This window comes from Lissotriton vulgaris, chromosome 4_1, assembly GCF_964263255.1.
Source record: "Lissotriton vulgaris chromosome 4_1, aLisVul1.2, whole genome shotgun sequence".
Taxonomy (NCBI): Eukaryota; Metazoa; Chordata; class Amphibia; order Caudata; family Salamandridae; genus Lissotriton; species Lissotriton vulgaris.
This window is the reverse complement of record NC_141691.1, coordinates 1,803,018,592-1,803,036,905: the sequence shown is the minus strand read 5'-3', so window position 1 is coordinate 1,803,036,905 and position 18,314 is coordinate 1,803,018,592. Positions and strand designations below refer to the sequence as shown.

Below are 18,314 nucleotides of genomic sequence, written 5' to 3'. Positions count from 1 at the left end.
GCTGTCTGATCACTCGCCTTCAAGGATCGCAGTAGGAGGACAAACTTATGGACAGCGATCTGGATGGAGGATGAATGTGTCGGAGCTACGAGATAAGACTGTAGCGTGTGAGATTAGCGTAGAATAAGAGCTATAATTTTTTTAAAACAAAGGGACAGTGCCCTCAGCAGTAGTCGTGTGGGATGCATACAAAACGAAGCTCCGAGCTCCGTGCTCCGAGACAGGGCACAAAACACCATAGCACAAAGAGTCCCAAGAGATAGGAGCACTAGAACGCATGCTACTAGAACTGGAGGGATGACTAGACCAAGACAATATCCCACACATTACATGCCAGATCTCAATTACTCATAAGGAATACCATGCACTAGCCCAAAAAGCAGCTAAGACCCAACTCCTAGCAATGCACCACTGTCTCTTTGAAACAGGAGATAGAGCAGGGAGACTACTAGCTTGGTTAGGTAAAAAAGAAAGAGAATCGAGGTGGATGGTACCCTCCCACCAAATGTCTGTGTCACCACAATAGTGGAGATTCATAAACCAGGGAAACCCACACTAAAATGTGGGTCTTACCTGGGCTATATTACTACTGAATGTTGAAAAAAAAAATTCCCATGATCCTAGCAAACAGGCTACTACCAGTGATTACATCCCTAATCCACTGTGACCAGACTGGATTTATGCCCAAAAGGGCCACAGCGTCAACTTGTGCAGGTTAGCCAACTGGCTAGACACAGTGCAAGACAGACCTGATACGCACATATTTGTATCTTGAGACGGAGAAAAGGCTTTTGATGCTGTCCACTGGCCATTCATGCATCAAATGCTACAGAAATATGGGTTTGGCCCAACCTTCATAGCCTGGATAGAGTTACTATGCACAAACCTGAGGACATTTGTGCTGATTAACGGAGTAACATCAACAGATTTCCCAGTGCGCCGAGGCACCAGGCAGGGATGCCCTCCATCTCCCCTACTATTTTCCATGGTGCTAGAGCCACTAGCATGCTTGATCTGAAATCATTCAGAAATTAGGGGCTTCAGCGACAATCTAGAACTGTTGAAAGACGAGCGTATCTCACTTTACGTGGATGATATCCACTAACCCAAAAGACATACTTCCCATTGTACTTCTGGTATTTGAGGACTATGAACGTCACACTGACTATTGCATAAACTGAGACAAATCTAACTTATATCCGGTGGTGGGGAGCATGGATGTGCAAGGGCTCCCCAGTCAAATCCAGGTAAACAAAGAAGGATTCAGATATCTGGGCCTATACATAACTACCAACATACCAAAGAGTCTCAACAATAACATCAAAAGGGTGCTGAAGGAATTTCACGAAGATGTGCAAAGATGAAGACATCTACCCCTGACATTAATAGGCAGAGTGGCCATGTATAATATGATTACACTTCCCAAACATCTCTACATCCTCCAAAATACATATCACAAAATCCCTGAAGAGATGTTTAAGATGATAGATACAGCGACGCGCATACTCCTTTGGAATGGGGGACACCCACGAATGGGCCTTCAGACACTTGAACATAGTCAATATAATGGGGGGGTAGCGCTCCCAGACGTCTGATCATACTACCGAGCAGCACACCTGATAGCTATAAATGAATGGGGGCATCTTCCAGGAGAACATCCAAAATATGCCCTTGAGAGGCTTCAATTCCACCACAACACAGACCTTCACTACATATATGGGGGCAAAGGAGCACAGCAGCTACTCCCAGTACCCAAAGGGCAATAGAAGGATGGAATGGGATATGAAACACAGAAGACAGACTTTGTTATGGAAGAGAACACACCTACCAGAAATAGGTAAACTAAAGGGCCTCCAAACCTGGGCTACAATAGAGATATCCAGATTTTGAGACATAATAGAGAAATGCTAGCTGATCTCTTTACCTCACTCCAGCATGAATATAAGCTGAAGGACACCCAAAGATACAATTACTTAAAACTACAACAAGCCTTTAGAGCAGAGAAGCTAGACATATCAGAACTTTCAGAATGTTCACTGCTAGAGGGCAGATTACTACAGGGAGAAATCACAGACACAGCAGTCTCATGGGCATATAAAATACTTATAATAAACAATATAACAGATAACCTAAAATTGCTCTGAGTGAAATGGGAGTCCACCACTGGCAAGCTGGAGGAGAAAGATTGGGAGGGAGCGTTAATGCACCCAAGAGAAGTAGCCATCCAACTATGACTGAGGCTGAAACAACTTAAGATTCTACATAGGGCATACTTCAATAAGGCGCGCTTACATAAAATTGGGAGAGCTGAAACACCAGAAAGCCACTGATGTAAGGTGGAGCAAGGGACCTACACTATGGGCATGCAATCACATAAAACTGTACTGAAGAATTGGGTAAGGTAGTAGAGGCACAGATACCCATGGATCCCAAATACATTCTCCTAGGTATACCTTCTGAAGTAGATCTCTCCCGTCACAAACTCCTACCATGTACTCTAGGGCTGATTGTAACCAAGAGAGACATTGCTAGACAGTAGGGATCCCCGGTTCTCCCCACATTGATAGAATGGAGTAATGGTATGGACCTTTACATGGGCCCAAAAAGGGTTACATACCAGGCAAGATGCTGCCCAAAATAAATTAGTAAGATTTGGGGCCCATGGCTGAAATATGGGCTGGAAATAGAGGGCGAGAGGATAGAGCCCTGGACGCGACAGAGGGCTCCAGAAACAAGATGAAGCTGAGTAATTATTATTAATATTATTATTATTATTATATATCTTGTAAAGCGCGCGGCTACTCCCAACGGGAGTGTCCCGGCGCTACGTGGAGAAAAGGAGTAAGAGAGTCAGCCCAGTGGGGCCCGTGAGAATCTACGGTAAACTGAAGAGCCATGTTTTCAATAATTTACAGAAGCTAGGCTCCAGTGGCCTTCCTGATTTGTAGGGGTAGGGAATTCCAGAGGATGGTTGCTTTGACTGAAAAAGAGTGTCCACCCAGTCTGGCCTTGGCAAAACAAGGGGTAACAAGAAGTTCTTGGTGGTTTGATCTTAGGTTTCTTGTGTGATGGGATTTTTGAATTTGTGTCCTTAGGTAATGGGGGCCTGTGCCATTTATTACTCTGTAAGTAAGAGTGAGTGTCTTGAATTCTGTTTGTTTCCTCACTGGCAGCCAATGAAGGCTGCACAAATGAGGTGAGATGTGATGTCATAGGGGGATGTTTCTTATAAGCCTTGCAGTGGCATTCTGTATTGTTTGCAGCATTCTGTACAGATAGGCTGGTAGGCTCAGATATAGGCTATTATAAGAGTCTAGCTGGGATGTCACTAGTGCATGAACAATAGTTTTTCTGCATTCTATAGGCAGTAGAGAAAGGAAGTTGCGCAGAGCTTTTAGTTTCCAGAAACAAGTGGAGGAAACATGTCCTAGCTGGGTTTTGCACAACAACGTATTGTCGATTTTAAAACCCAGATTCCTAGCGGATGAGTCAGGGCAAGGGGGTGGATTGAGCACTGAAGGCCACCAAAGGTCAGATCTAGGGGGCGAAGGTTGATTAAAAAAGAATAATTCAGTTTTATCAGCATTAAGCCGTAGGCAGTTGGTAGTCATCCAGGTGGATATATGTTTCAGGCAAAGCTTAAATTTGGTGAAAGCTGCCTCTGAATGGTCTTTAGAGGCAAACATCAGCTGAGTGTCATCAGCATATCGTAAGTCAATACTAATCACCAAACAAGTTTAGCTATACCAATGCCGGAGATGATTATATCTGTATGAATCCCGACCAAGCTTAAGGATGTAATCTTTCACAGTGCTCTTCGTCTATTGTTTAAAGACGTTCTCTATTTCTTCTTGCTGTGTATTTCATTTATCTCTGCAAGATGCAAAATGAAAATAAAAAATGTTAAATCCTGCATGCAATAGAGGCACCCTTGCACATTAATGCAAGGGGGCCTACGTTGGCACTGCCAAAAGGGCGCCAGCGCAGATGAAACTTCAAGAAAGTGCTGTATTGCCCTAAATAAGGTGCATACCAGGCCTTTTCCTGTCCCGCTTTGCAGTGCAGCAAGATGACTTGCTGCGTGACTTTTTCATAAATAGGGCCATAAATCTTTTTGAGTTTATCTGACAAATGTGTGTACACTCTCAAAAGTACCAGTGGTAGTACATAGCTACAGCCTGCTCCTGCACATGACATGGCTGCAATTCCCATAATAGTCAAGTGAATTGAAAAACATCCTCACGGACCTGTAAATTTTGTAAGGATGTTGATCAAACTTTTAGCACCACAGGACAAGCAACCTCTTAACCTGCCCTGTCAACAATTACTAGACAAACTTGGCCTCTCTCAATCTGGTCAGTCACCTGAGTTTGGTACGAATAGAAACTCTGGTCAAATCCCAAGCTATATTACTATAACCAACGGCCCAAAAAGAACACGCTCAGTAAAGGAACTAAACATAATGTACCTAAACACCAAGTTCACAGATAAGCATAAGTTAGAACTGTTCAACCTACCCAACACTGATTCACCTGATTATCAGCCCGATTCTGGGACAACGGATATCAGAAATGGGGCCAATTACTGCGAGATAATTAACATGGGATGAGCTCAACTTACAAACAAATCAAAGGTTATCCAGATTCAAATGTTATCAACTTTCCCACTCGGCTACAAATCAGGGCAAAAATTGGAGTTATATACAAGGAGTTGGAGAGCAGATTTTTAGTCCAGTGTCAACAAAGCATAGAAGTGGCGAAATGGTGCTGGATCTTTATTAAAGGAGATCTGCCACTGAGGCCTGTGGAGGAGCCCTGGAGAATAGAACTGCCTTCCATCGACATCATATCTTACTAGAAAGTATCTATGTGCACTTTATGCAAGGTTGTCAAGGCTGCCCCATTGAGGCGAAATCATCTGTGCACACTCCATAGAGCTTATTGGACCCAGAAGAGGCTTTCAAAGCTGGGAGGTGGAGAGAAGTCCTGTGTGAAATGCAACCTGAGGAGCACAGAAGATGTGCACATGTTCATGCAGTGTCCTCAGATCCAGGGCTTCAGGAGGCAAGTCGATAAGACCATCTCAGATGTCATAGGTCAAGAAATTAAGGTAAGCCTGATATTAATTATTTTTGGAATTTTACCTGAACACAGTATTAATATCAAACTGTCAATTCTCCAAGTTTCACTTCTGTTTGTTCTAATTCTTGTGGCAAGAAGGGAAATATGTCTAAAATGGATTTCTCCCAATTCACCAAAGTTTTTAGATTGGGTCTCTTCTGTTAAAAGAGTCCACAAGTTAGACTTGGGTTGTAAGGCAAAGAAAATAACTAGATTTTGGGGGCTCTGGGACAACTGGGTTAACAACTTGGGGCTTGTGACTTCCTAGTATGGATAAAAGTTCACTGATTATGAAGCAAATGAGTTTTTGGGAAGGTGGTTTATGTAAAAACCTTGGGCTCAAAACTATCCTCTGTAATTTCCCAAGTGTCATGCGGTTGGCGACCCTAGGAACCCTTGAGGTGGAAAGAGAACTATAGGGCTGCGTGTGCCCTCTGTCAGGCCAAGGAGGGTGGCATGGTATTGCTTTAAGACCACTCACTTTATTTCTTCAATGAGGACAAAAAGAAAGGAAAAAAAAGACACTGATTCACCCGATATTCTGTTTATGACAGAAACATTGTGAAATGAACAGGGGTTCTGCCCATATTACCCTCCCATACCTGGGCAAGGAACATCAATTAGATGAATAAGTAGAACAAAAAGGTATAAAGGGATAAATTAAACAACACTACTTCATAACAGGAAACACTTTATTAACCTGTTTTTTTAAATGCTCTTTTCTGCCAATAAATGATTATAATTTTAACATAGGACAAAATATTGGGTCAAAAAACCGGGGGGGAAAAAACCAGACTATATACAGTAATCAAAGGAGAAGTAATTACAATATATACAAATATACAATTCTGTACCCTAAACACAGAAAGTAGGAGAGGGTGAAACAAAACACTATTAATTGTCTGTCTGTTAATTATCTGTCGACGCAGTCGCGGTCGCGGTCGCGTTTCCGCCAGTTGTATCTTCTGGCTTCGTCAGGACAAGGGTACTGAAAAATATATACATAAGCAATAAAATTCCTAAAAACACACTATGCCGCAAGGAAAAACTCACCCATATACACCGTAGCAATGACCAACCAAAAATGAAAAACGTGCAGAAAGAGGGTCAAAACCACGTCTTATTTACAAGTAAAGGTTACCAAGCTCCAAATGTACCAAGTGCTAAAGAGTACACACGTTGTGAAGACCCAATCACCAAATCACAATCTTTTATACCACCCTGTGTCTACAAATAAGTGAATGTCAACTGACATGCATTATCAAAATGAATGAAACTCCTAACAGTGACCAAACTAAAAATAATAATAAGCATAATAAGGAGAGGCACCATTCAAACAGGACTATGGCAACTGCCGCGAGGTTCCAAATACCTGTGACGGAGTTGGTAACTGGGACCCCCCCAGGCAGGGAGTGCCAAGGCACCACCCTGAGGGATATACACAACTTCTTGCCTCACGGGGATAGACTCACGCTTTCCTACAGGGATATATGAAGGAACACCGGGGGGGAAAAAACCAGGGAGCCGGTTCTATTATTCTATCGGTCACTCACAGACTCTCGTGGAAATATAAAATCATATCTCGTAACATGCAGATGGCCTACCTTCCAAAGTATACGATATAAGGAGAAGGAGTCCCGTATTTCTTTTATGTATCGATCACCACCTTTAAATACACGCTCTCACGAGGTCACCAGGGATGCCTATATTCAAATAAACAATAACCACAAAACACAGCACAATCGCAGTTACTCCTGGCGTGTGCTCAAACAGAGCTCGAATCTCTGCAGCGTCACTTCATATGGGGAGACAATTATAAAGGCCTACCTCTGGTGCTAAGATTCCCCCAAGTCACCCGCGGTCAAAAAAACCCTTCAGAAACATGGCTGATGGAAGACTCTACCCATGACATTTTAGCTGCACTCCCAGAAAATTACTACCTCCTATCTTGAAATATAACGGCTGGAAAAAAAGGGGGGGAGTGGCAGCCGCCATAAAAAAAGGACTACCCACGACCAACATTTCTCCATTGGAGCTAGAACTAGTGAACAGCCTAGTTTTCAAGCTAGACTTTCCAAAACAGTACCATGATATGTGTATTTGTGTACAGACCTCCCATAGCTATGTCAAACTTCCCTAAAACTTTAGAAAATTGTACTGCATCTCTGACCACAGCCTAGACTTCAAGCTAGACTTTCCAAACAGCACCATGATGTGTGTATTTGTGTACAGACCTCCCATAGCTATGGCAAACTTCCCTAAAACTTTAGAAAATTGTACTGCATCTCTGACCATCAATTTCTCTAAAGTCCTGGTCATTGGCAATTTAAATTAATTGGCTAATGAATAAACAGGAGGAAAGAGTGCCAGGGAACTGACCAACACCCTACAAACGTTGAATCTATCACAACACATTCAAGTTGCCACACCCAATAAAGGTTACAATCTTGACCAAGCATGGTCTATCAATCCGACCCTTCAAAACTTAGAAATATAACCATGGATATGGTCTGACCACTATATAATCAGGTTTACGATAGGCAACATCTATATACCCAAAACAACATCCTATCAACATCCTATCAAAAGGTCCCATCTAGAAACTGGCATGAAATTAACTTAACATCATTATGTGACACCTTAAAATATAAGCATCCTAAAAGCAAGGATAATGTAGGTAACTTGGAGAGAGAAAATGCAGACTGGCAAAGGAAGGCCATCGACTCTGATGCCCCCTAAAAACTCAAACCACATGCATTAGGGGACACAAAGCCCTCAAATGGTTTACGGAAGAGCTAAAATCAGCCAAACTCAAAACACATCAGGCAGAACTGAAATGGCGAACACTATAAAATTAATCTCAGGAACTACAAACATGCTACTATGCTATTTATGTTTCTCCAACAAGGTGTTAAACTCAACTAACAAAACCAAAGATATTTTCAACACAGTACCGACATTTCCATTCCCCGCCACACAGAATCTCTGCAACGACCTATGTAATTTTTTCATTGAAAAAATAAAGGAAAATTCAGGAATCCATAGATGCCAAACATAAAGAAGTGGAAAATTGGTCTGAAAATACCAACAATGACACCATGACCTCCCTCCCATGAATAGGTAGAGTACCTAAACAAACGATATCTGTCCACCAGAAATACAAAAATCCACCTTCAAAGCATTTCCAGAGACCATTCTCTCTCCTCTGAATCTATCTTTAACCCAAGGGACAGTTCCACAAGCCTTTAAAGAAGCAGTGATTATTCCACTCCAGAAAAACAAGGCGTCGGCCCCCAGAGGCCAATCTCCCTCCTTCCCGTCTCGGCCAAAGTATTTGAGACACATGTAGCAAAAACTCTCAGTACCTTTATTGAAAAAAACAATTTCTTAAACTCACATTAAGCAGGTTTTCACGCAGCCCACTCCACTGAGTCCATTATTCTATCTGTTATGGATGACCTAAAGGGGAAGGCTAATGTAGACAGCATTCAAGCCTTAATTCTCCTGGAGCTGTCTGCATACTTCGATACCATCAACCATGATATCTTGGTGGACAGTATGGCTGCAGAAGGTCTCAGTGGTACTGCCCCGAATTGGTTTCAATAATTTCTTGCGGACAGAAAACAGTCAGTTTGGCTCTCACCGTACAAATCTGGCACAGTAAACTTGACATGTGGAGTAGCTCAAGGCTCATTCTTATCCCCGCATATATCCGCTTTTTAATCGTTGCGCTATGTCAGATGGGAGTTCAGATCTACAACTGTGCTGACCATATGCAGCTTGTCTTCCCCATAAATGAATCGATAGATTCCAAGGAATTCCTCAAAAATTCCATGCTGGTCATCATGAACTGGATGAACAAAAATCTACTAAAACTCAACGCAGAAAAAACGCAAATCATCATCCCCAACAATAAACTTCAGCATTAGTCCCCCGCACACTGGCCCACCGAGCTAAGCCCCCCTCCTTGCACTAAAAACTCTATAAAAAGCCTAGGCATACACATTGACTCAGATCTAAACATGAACATGTAGATTGGAGCGGTCAACTCGGCCTGCTTCTTTCAACTGTGGAAACTGAGGAAAATATGAAGATTTTTCAGCAGAGAGGCGTGTATCCAAATCATTATCTCCCTGATCCTTTCAAGAATCAATTATGCCAACTCAATATACCTATGCCTTCAGCGCAACCAGATACACCGTCTGCAGCAAATTCAAAATCAGGTAGCCAGAATGATATACCAACAAGGCAGACAATGTCTCATTAAGCTGCTGCTAAAAGAGCTGCACTAGCTTCCAGTGGAGCAGCGCTACATGTTTAAAACCAGCTGTATCCTGTTTAAAGCCTTACACGGGACTGGCCCAAAGTACATTTCTTCAAAAATCCATGAGTACACCCCCACCGTACTTTAAGATCTATGCACATGAACTTATTAAAGGTACCAGACTTCAGACGTTAGAGAACAGGAGGGTCACGCTTCACAATACTAGGACCTAAATTCTGGAATGCTCTTCCACCCCCACTGAGACTTGAGTCAGACCTCCTTCGCTTTAAGAAGATGCTGAAGACCTGGCTCTTCACCCAAGCTAAACCTGAACCTTCCTAACCAGTAACCCCTAATGGAAAGTAACATTTCCTGCGCCAAGAAACCTGTTGGTGAACGAGAGCTCTACAAGTTCTAATTAACATAACATAACATAACATACAGATGCATTCTGTTGGAATTGGGCATTTTTGGCAGGTTCACCCCTAAAATGGTTGCCTTAGCCTCTGGCATGGTGGTAGTGATATTTGGCCTCTGCGCACTTTAGCACTGTGGCCCAGTGTAAAGTGGCCTGCCCTCCCATAGGAAAGCATAGGGAATATGTGTGTCCATGGTAGTTCCTGATTTGTGAGGAGTGCAGGGTCGAGTGTGGTATCTACGAACTCGTGAGATTAAATGCTGCGCGATGATGTGTGCAGATTTATTGTGTCTAGTGTAGAAGTGCCACTTTTAGAAGTTGGCATGTCTGTGCAGTAAATGTGAATTGACTGTCTGGCTTGTGATTGGCTGGAGCTGGCTGGAGCTGGCTGGTATGCCTGGCTCCAGGAGTCAGGATGGGTCTGCCCCGGTGGTGAATGGAGAGATCTGCATGTAGATGGGAGGGAGGAGTGCACCTGGGACCTGAATAGGGCTGGGCTTTCCCTCCACAATGCTGGCTCCACCCCCTGTGGTGCGTCTGTTGTCCCTGGCCTGTCTTGTGAATAGGGAGAGGGTCTGAGCACAACAAAGTGCTCCAGAACAAGTTTCATCTGGTTCTCCCCTTACCTACACTGCCACAACAAAGGATTTGTGTGTATAAAAGAGGGGTTGTGACCCCAAGTAAATGTTCTTGTTTGCGGACTTGAAACTACCAGGGCGTGCTTCTGCTGGAGCTCAGGGGAAGGCTTGCCTCCCTGGGCTCTGCCCAGCCCCTGGATGCCTGGAGGACTTCTGCTGGGACCCCTTTCTGCTCCAGCTGCTCCTTTGGAACTTTTCCTTTCTTCCCAGCTCCCAGAGAAAAGAAGGATCTTCTGCAGCATGGGAGAGCTTTATTTTCCTTTGGTAATGCTCCTGGGAGCACTGGGCTCCTTTTTCTTGCGGCCCTGTAGAGGGAATCCCCAGCATAGGGATTCCCCCCGTGGCCCCTTCATGGTGGGTACCCACCCCGCTTATTTTAATGTTTAGATCTTGCAGGTGCCACCCTGCATTATGCCAGTTGATTTTAGATTGCCCCGTGCGTAGGTGCCCACCCTGCGTCTTCATTTTTATTTAATAAGTAATACGGAAGCCTACCCCGCTTGTTAGCCTTAGCGGGTGCCCACCCCGCATGCCAGTGTATTTTCATACTAGAGGGAGCCTACCCCTCGCTTGCCGATCATTTTCTGTCACCGGTCTGCTCCAGGGCAACCCGGAAGACAGGCGCCGTCCTTGGGACGTAGGCGGGGCCTGGCGGATGCTTCTTCAGCTTCTCCCAGGCTTGGGGAGAAGCCGCGCCGGGCCTCGTGGGCTCCATTTCTCTGTTGCGCCCCCCTCCAAGAGCGAGATAGTTGGGCCGAGCTCCCCGGAGTTAGAGGAGCCCCTGAGACGGCCTGCCGCCGGAGGAGAGGAAAGCAGCCTGGTGAGTGTAAACGGGCTGGGGGGAGCTCCGCCCATGTTGTGGTGCCTTATGGTGCACAATGCGGTGCCCTGGCCTATTTTCCCAAGTGGCCCCCATCTGATAGGGGGTAGCTCAAACGAAGGGGGCATATAATTGTTTTCAAGGGTCCAGAGGGGCCCAGGTCCTTACTGCATGCTCACTCCCTATGCCTTCTCAGAGCCCAGATGGCTCCTACGATGCCCCATTTTATTTTAAAGTTCCAATGAGGGGCTTGGGCACATAAACATTCCCTCAGGAGCCAGAGTGCTCCCAGACCCAAGTTTGTTCTTAGAGCTAGATGGCTCCAACGCGTTGCACATTTATGCCAAGGGCCACTGAGCCCATGCCTCATTTTTGAATAATTCCCAGCTGCCCAGCAAGTAGTGGGCAGCTGCAACGTTTAGGACCTTTCATTTCAGGGGGACATGTACTTTGAATCCAGGAGTGAGCTGCACTCCTTCATCCCATCTCTGCCTGCACAGCTGTGCAGCACTTAGTGCCTGCTGCAACGTTTAGGCCTTCATTTCAGTCTTCTAGCTTCCCAGCAAGTAGTGGGCAGCTGCCAAGGTTTAGGTTTGTGCCAAGTGCGCCCCTATGACTGTCGCTGCTTAGGCAGCAGCCCTAAATTTGTGGACAGAGGGCATTTGAGCCCCTTAGAGATGGCCTGTTGGCCCAGGGGACTATTAGGTTTTGTAGGGCGCAAGGCCCTAGTGTACTTTTTATAGGTGCTAGGAAATGTCATGTTTGTAGTATGATTTATGCAACTTTATTTTTGTTCATAGATGTGCTTTTGTGATTACTAGGTTTTACCTACTGTTTTATTTCTCTACTGTGGTCTAGGTTTGATTTATTCCCTACTGCAGGTTATGTTCTTAAGTGTATTTCCTAATGCAAGTTATGTTTAGGAGATTATGGTTTATCCTATTTTGGCTTATGAGGTTGGCGCAGAATAGAGTTCTCGCCTTACGTGATACTGTACCTGTTATGATTTATATTACAGGTTGACGCTGAGTATAGTGTCTGCCAGTGATTACTGGCTGTGTTCTAAGTTCATACATATTCTTACATTTTACTATTTCTTTACCAGGTGCTAATTCTGACAGTCCCTTGTAAATATTGCCTGTGCCAGTTGGCACAGTGTACATTATGTCATTACTATCTAATGTGTTTGTATTATTATTAAAAAAACGGCTATTTTTGTATAACCTTGTGTGGAGTTCCTTTTGTGGTGTGCCTAGTGTGTTGTTACTCTGTGTGTTGTGCAAATGATTTACACATCGCCACCGAGATAGGCCTAACTGCTCAAGCCAAGCTACCAAGGGGGTGAGCAAGGGTTATCTTTGGTGTGTAACTCCCTTTCCCTGACTAGAGTGGTGGTCTCTGCCTGGCTTTGGCACAAGCTTAGCCAACCAGATGTCTCCATTTCTAACATATCCTTATCAGCAAGTCTGAAAAACGGTCCCTTATTACATGTTTAGATCTGGCTGAGAGCACAGCTCTCTGCAGACTTATCAATCAATCAATCAATCAATTAATCATATAATTTGTAAATCGCACTACTCACCCGTGAGGGTCTCAAGGCGCTGGGGTGGGGAACGCTGCTACTGCTCGAAAAGCCAGGCCTTGAGGAGCTTTCCGAAGGTCAGCAGGTCTTGGGTCTGCCGTAGGGAGATGGGGAGGGTGTTCCAGGTCTTGGCGGCAAGGTGGTAGAACGATCTGCTGCCGGAGGTAACTCTTCGGAATCGGGGGACTGTGGCAAGGGTGAGGTTGGCGGAGCGGAGCTGGCGGGTGGGGGTGTAGAAGCTGAGTCGTCTGTTGAGGTACGTTGGTCCAGTGTTGTGGAGTGCCTTGTGTGTGTGGGTGAGGAGCTTGAAGGTTATCCTCTTGTTGACCAGGAGCCAGTGCAGGTCTCTCAGGTGGGATGTGATGTGGCTGCAGCAAGGGATGTCCAGGATCAGGCGTGCAGAGGCATTTTGGATGCGTTGGAGCTGTCTCAGGAGTTTGGCTGAGACTCCTGTGTAGAGGGCGTTTCCGTAGTCCAGCCTGCTGCTGACGAGGGCCTGGGTGACTGTTCTTCTCGTTTCAGTGGGGATCCACTTGTCGATCCTGTGGAGCGTGCGGAGGGTGTTGAAGCAGGAGGAGGAGGAGACGGCCTTGACCTGTTTAGTCATGTAGAGGGTGGAGTTGAGGATGACCCCTAGATTGCGTGCGTGGTAGTGGGTGTTGGAGCGGTTCCCAGTGAGGTCGGCCACCAGGAGCCGTATCAGGCTGAAGGGGTGGATCAGAGGATGAGGACCTCCATATTGTCCGAGTTCAGCTTCAGTTGGCTGTTCCTCGTCAATTCAGCGACGGCCTTCATTCCTTCGTGAAGGTTGGTTTTGGCGGTGTGGGGGTCCTTGGAGAGGGAGTGTTCGTAGTGTGTAGTGGCAGAACGTGTCAAAGGCGGCTGACAGGTCCAGGAGGAGGAGGGCCGCCGTTTCTCCGTTGTCCAGCAGGGAATTGATGTCATCGGTGGCGGAGATGCGGGCAGTCTCGGTGCTGTGGTTGCTCCTGAACCCGGACTGGGAAGGGTCCTGGATGTTGTTCTCCTCGAGGTAGAGGGTCCGTTGTTCGTTGACGGTCTTCTCGATGACCTTTGCAGGGAATGGGAGCAGGGAGATGGGCCGGAAGTTCTTAAGGTCCTTGGGGTCCGCCTTGGGTTTCTTGAGTAAGGTGTTGATCTCGGCGTGTTTCCAGCTCTCCGGGAAGATTGCTGTCTCGAATAAGGTGTTAATGACTTTCCGGAGATGGGGTGCGATGGATGTGCTGGCTTTGTTGAAGATGTGGTGTGGGCATGGGTCTGACGGAGATCCGGGGTGGACGGTGTTCATGATCTCGATGGTGTCGTCGTCATTGATGTTGGTCCAGGAGAGCATTTCGTTGGTGCGGATGGTGGTCCTGGGGGCGTAGGTCTCAGTGGTTGTTGGGGTGGTCATGGCGTTGAAGCTGTCAGGGATGTCTGCGATCTTGAGCTGGAAGAAGGTGGCCAGCGAGTCAAACAGGTCTTACGAGGGTGGCACGTCGTTGGTGTTGGAGCTGGGGTTGGAGAGTTCCTTCACGATGTTGAAGAGCTCTTTGCTGTTGTGCGCGTTGTTGTCTAGGCGGTTTTTGAAGGAGCCCCTTTTGGCGGATCTGATGAGGTGATGGTGTCTGTGGGTGCCGTTCTTGTGGGCTGCGTGGCTGTCCGGTGTTCGTTCATGGAGCCAGATCTTCTCCAGCTTTCGGCAAGTTTGCTTGGAGGCCTGGAGGTCTTCAGTGAACCAGCTAGCTTTCTTGTTGGTGTTACTATTGGAGGATTTCTTGATCTGGCGAGGGTGTTGGCGCAGTCGTTAATCCACTGTCTGAAGTTGTGGGCGGTGGTGTCGGGGTTGGTGGGGTCGGCTTGTGGGCTCTGGGTGAGGGTGGTGGTTAGCTGGTCTTCGGAGACTTTGCTTCAGCAGCGGTGAGGCATCTGTTGGGTGAGGTGGTGCGTGGTGGGCTTCTTGAAGATGAAGTGGATGCAGCGATGGTCGGTCCAGTGGAGTTTGGTGGTTTGGTTGAAGGAGGCGTTGGGGCTTGCGGAGAAGATGGGGTCAAGCGTGTGACTGGCAGAGTGGGTGGGTGTCCGAGGTTGGCTAGGTTGTCTATCAGGGTGGTGGAGTTGGTGTCGTTGTTGTTCTCCAGGTGGAAGTTCAGGTCCCGGAGGAGGATGTAGTCCGTGGAGGTGAGGGCGTGTGTGTTGACGAAGTCGGCGATGGAGTCGATGAACTGTGGTTGCGGTCTGTACATGAGGGTTCCTCTGAGGGTGGTGTTGGGGTCGGTGTGGATCTGGAAGTGCAGGTGTTCGGCAGTGCCGAGGGTGTCGTCGGTGTTGGAGAGTGTTTCTGTGGACGATGGCAATTCCTCCTCCTGCTCAGTTGGTGTGGTCCCTGCGGGTGATCTTGTAGCCTTCCGGGACGGCTATGGCTATGTCGGGTGCCGAGGCGTGGTTCAGCCAGGTCTCCGTCAGGAAGGCGACGTCTGGGGAGGTTGAGTTGAGTATGTCCCAGAGTTCAACGGCGTGTTTGCGAGCGGAGAGGGTGTTGAGTAGGATGCATCTGAGGTGGTTGGGTTCTTTCCTGGTAGGCAGCATGATGGGGCAGATGCTTGTGAAGCTGCAGTTTTGGCAGGTGAAAGCTCCGTGGGTGCGCTTCGGGGCGGCCAGGAAGCAGGTGTGTGATCGTCCGGTGTTGAGTGCATGGAGGGTTCTGGCATTGTAGCGGTGTCAGGCTTTGTAGCATTCGCGGGGTCCTGGTGCTGGCCATGGTCCAGGCTCAGACGGGCTTGCCTTAGGTGCGCCTTCGGCGAGCCAGCGGCGCGCCCACTGGTGTCCGCTGTGCGGCCTCCATATGAGGGGATGTGGGAGGGAGGAGCAGCTGGGAGGCGGGAGCGGGCGGAAATTGGGATTACAGGGGGGGGGGGTGCAGGGACGCAGCAGTGAGAAAAACAGGCGGGCCGCGGAAGAACTGGGCACAAGTTTAGGCAAGAAAACAAGTACAGGCACAGAGGAATAAAAACAAGTCTGGGCAAGAAAGCAAGTACAGGCACCGAGGAATAAAAACAAGTCTGGGCAAGAAAGCAAGTACAGGCATAGGGGAATAAAAACAAGTCTGGGCAAGAAAGCAAGTACAGGCACAGGGGAATAAAAGCAAGTCTGGGCAAGAAAGCAAGTTAGGCACAAAGAGAAAAAACAAATCTGGGCAAGAAAGCACGTTAGGCACAGGGGAAAAATACAAGATTAGGCAAAAACAATCCAGGCAGAGCCGTGCAGCAGCGTGGGGAGCGACCTGCCTGTGAGAAAGGTCAGAGGACGTTTATTGTTACCATATCTGTAAATTATATAGCTTGACTAGACAAAAAGGGTCCCTTATGACATGTTTAGAACTGGCTGACAGCACAGCTCACTGCAGACTTATTATTACCATGTCTGGGAAATATATAGATCGACTTTGGATCCTGTCAGAGTACTATAACTCTCACAGGTTTTCCTTGGGCTCGTTACTATGCGGACCCGACTGCTTATTTGCAGCATCTAGAGATTTTGGGACAGCGCTTTGGCTCGCTGACATTATGCGATCTGCCAATCTTTTACAGTTTACTCTATTCCGATACTTTGCACGACCCTGCTGTCCCTTCTAACTTGATCGGGGTTCTAACTTTATCTATCTCTGGTTTATATATTGAACGCCTCATTGACAACTAATATATTACACTGTGGGGAACCTGTTTATCTTTTAACTAGATCCGCTCTTAACATCAGTGGACGATCACCATTCCAGATTTACATAGTGGAACGTCACCACGGTTAGGGTGCAGCTTTTCTATTATCAAGACCATTGCCTGGGACTTCAAGTTCCGACTGATATTTAAGTCCTGGCACTCATCCTCACCACTTGCATGCTAGGTTCCTGCCTTTTAAGCTATATTCCTATATAGACTAGACCTCGATGCATTTTGTGGCAATCCAGCCTGTGAAGCCTTGAGAAAGTCATTGTACCAACTGATGGTACTGACGAAACACGTGTTGGCTGTTTTTTGTTGAATCTACATGACGTAACTTCAAATAAAGAAAACTTACAATATGAACTTTTGGCTTTGTTATCCTGTCTAACAAAGAAGATCTCAAGACATCCAACTGGACTGATGCGTTTGTGTATTGTGACTATTAAGTCATTTAATGCCTATTGATGCCTAAGGATTGTGCTCTTCTTGACCCCTATCTATAGCTTTGTATTTGCAAGTCTTTGACGGGCATTAGTCACTCTTGGTAGTGAGTGACAGTGGTCTGTGTAGCACTCCGCCTTCTATCAAAGACTTCAGTTTACACTGCAAACTCAGTACTATTATTCATTCTACATTAGCTAGTGTATGTGCGATTCTTTCCTCATAGGAAGCACAACTACTGATTTTCTTGTCATTTACTATAACTCTCACGTGCTATTGATTATTTGTTTGGATGAGGTACTATTTTACATCTGAACAGTAAACTCAATCGCCATACTGTTTTTTACATTTAATTGCTTATGTAGGGTATGCATTCTATAGAGAAAGCAATCATGATGCCTACTTTTGTTCCCGGCCTTTGAACGGTCAGTATGACAGACTTTAACGTGACAGCATTTGTGCTGCAATGCCTGCAAACAGCTTTTGCGAATGCTTGTGTTTACTCATGGTGGCTTATTAAAGCCAGACCTATTGGTTATGCCAATGTTTTTGTAAACAGGGAGGGAGTTTGATCGCACAGAGAAAGGGTCCTAGGAATTTCTTGCAAAGCATTATAGTGGGGAAAACCTCTCTTATCATTATCAACAAATAGGGAAGAGATATGCTTTCCATAAGGCTGTGCTACATCAACAAAGAATCTTACTAAAATACTGATCAAATTCATTGATAAATACGTTGAAAATGGTAGGAGCATGAAACAACCTTGCACGCACTATTCTAAACTAGAGGAGTTGTATTCCAAATACCTGCACTGCACACACAAGATTTACCAGTGCTAGCTGAATGAATGCCAGTAGAAATAGTAGTCTTGCAAATCAGCGTGTTACAGGGCATGGATTCAGTTAACACATTAGTTGCAAGGTAGTTGGTTGGTGGACTGTTTGCAAGTCAGCAACTAAGTTTGAACAAAAAACACTCATGAGTATTGGAGCTAAGACCTACTAAGCTATGGAATATTTAATTTCCGTAATGAGTAAATATTACAGAAATTATCCAGAAAAGTACAGAACACGTAAATGTTATGAACAGCAAATTTTGGGTGTCTATACGCTGCATATGACTACTCCTGGATAGAGTCCCTCTGCAGTGACACGCTTAATGTTGCTTGAACACCAACTTTGCACGGTGACAACAAATACTAAGTCACTACCAACACACTAGCAATACACTGTCACCCACAGCACAAAACTGGACAAGTGAGCATCTACTTTTATGTTCATGCGTTCAGGAATATTTCATATTCAGCAGAAAGTAG

The 18,314-nt window shown here is 46.0% G+C and overlaps 1 protein-coding gene across 1 annotated transcript in view; it reads right to left on the bottom strand.

The window, feature by feature from the left end:
• Positions 1-18,314, bottom strand: part of LOC147724580 (fibrocystin-L-like) — a 1,106,658-nt gene that overhangs the window by 165,387 nt on the left and 922,957 nt on the right. The gene's annotated exons all lie outside the window — the stretch shown is intronic.